Source organism: Elaeis guineensis, chromosome 14, assembly GCF_000442705.2.
Source record: "Elaeis guineensis isolate ETL-2024a chromosome 14, EG11, whole genome shotgun sequence".
NCBI lineage: Eukaryota > Viridiplantae > Streptophyta > Magnoliopsida > Arecales > Arecaceae > Elaeis > Elaeis guineensis.
The window spans coordinates 27,044,883-27,046,185 of NC_026006.2; the positions used below are offsets into that span (position 1 = coordinate 27,044,883).

General features: G+C 38.6%; 1 non-coding gene across 1 annotated transcript; it reads left to right on the forward strand.

Moving 5' to 3' along the window:
• The first annotated feature begins 870 nt into the window (after nt 1-870).
• Nucleotides 871-979, forward strand: LOC140853887 (small nucleolar RNA R71). The gene has a single exon (XR_012137029.1). It is a non-coding gene; the product is annotated as a small nucleolar RNA R71 (small nucleolar RNA).
• Nucleotides 980-1,303: the final 324 nt, after the last annotated feature.

Below are 1,303 nucleotides of genomic sequence, written 5' to 3' on the forward strand. Positions count from 1 at the left end.
TGATGGATGGGTGGGTCATTTTTAAACTTTGGTATTGATTTGTTTGGCAATTGACCTAGTTCTCTCCTCATAGTAGATTCAGTTAATTGATCTATTTGTGCTTATAGCCTAGCGAGGGATTGCTGTTGGGTCATGATCATTTATTAAAGTTGGCTAAATCTATCATCGGCTAGATTGGTCTGTTGAGGAGGTGGGTATGACGGCTGATTGTAGTAAGATGGCTGAGTAGGCTGACCACTATTATAAGTATAATTTTGATATTGGGGCCTATTCTGAAAGTTTTGCAAAGAAAGAATTTAGGTCTGAGCCTGAGTCTGTTGGGGTCTCCAAGAAAAATTAGGATGGTTCCTCTAGCCTGAATTATATGTGTTAGAGAATGGATCATTGACAGATTTGGAGTAACTTTGGGCAGCTTGAACTTGTTCTTGAATGAAAGGTGAAAACTGTGCAGCTGTGGGACATTCGCTCACATGATGGGCTGAGCTAGCACAGATAGAACAAATCTTCTGATAATTAGGTGGTGGTGTGTATTGTGTAGGAGATTGTTGACCTAATGCTAGGAACTGATCAAATTTCTGAGCAAGAAGGTCAACTTTATCTAATCTTTAGGCTATTAGGTTCAGATCGGCCTTAGGACTAGAGTATGTTTGCTTGATCTTAAAAATTCTTGCCCATTTTTGGTGAAGGATTAATCTTTCGTAGGAGGATAATGAAGTATGATTGATTGAATTTTCACTCAAAGTTTCAAATAAAGTGTAGGCTTCATCCTCAATTTTACTCATGAATGCACCCCCACAAGATGCATCTACCATCTGTTTGTATTGGTCACCTAAACCCTCATAAAAAGCTTGAATAATTTGCCACTTAGATAGACCATGGTGTGGGCATTTTCTAAGAAGTTCCTTAAGTCTCTCCTATGATTCATGAATTTGTTCTCCTGGAAGCTGAGCAAATCCAGTGATAGCTCACCTCATGGTGTTGGTTCGACCTATGGGATAGAATTTCTTAAGAAACTCGTGTTGCATTTCAGTCCAAGTTTGGATTGGTCTCCCTATTGTGCCAAGCCAGTACTTGGCTTTGACTTTAAGTGAGAAGGGGAATAAGGTCAATCTAAGTGCATCATCAGTAAAATTTTGAATTTTCATCATGAAATAAATTTTTAAGAACTCATCTAGATACTTGTAAGGATCTTCATTAGTATTCGCATAGAAAGATGAAAGCATCTAGATTGTGGTCGACTTGATCTCATAGTGTCTTGCAGGGATATCAGGTAAGTGGATACAAGTCGATGGGTTATAGGTGA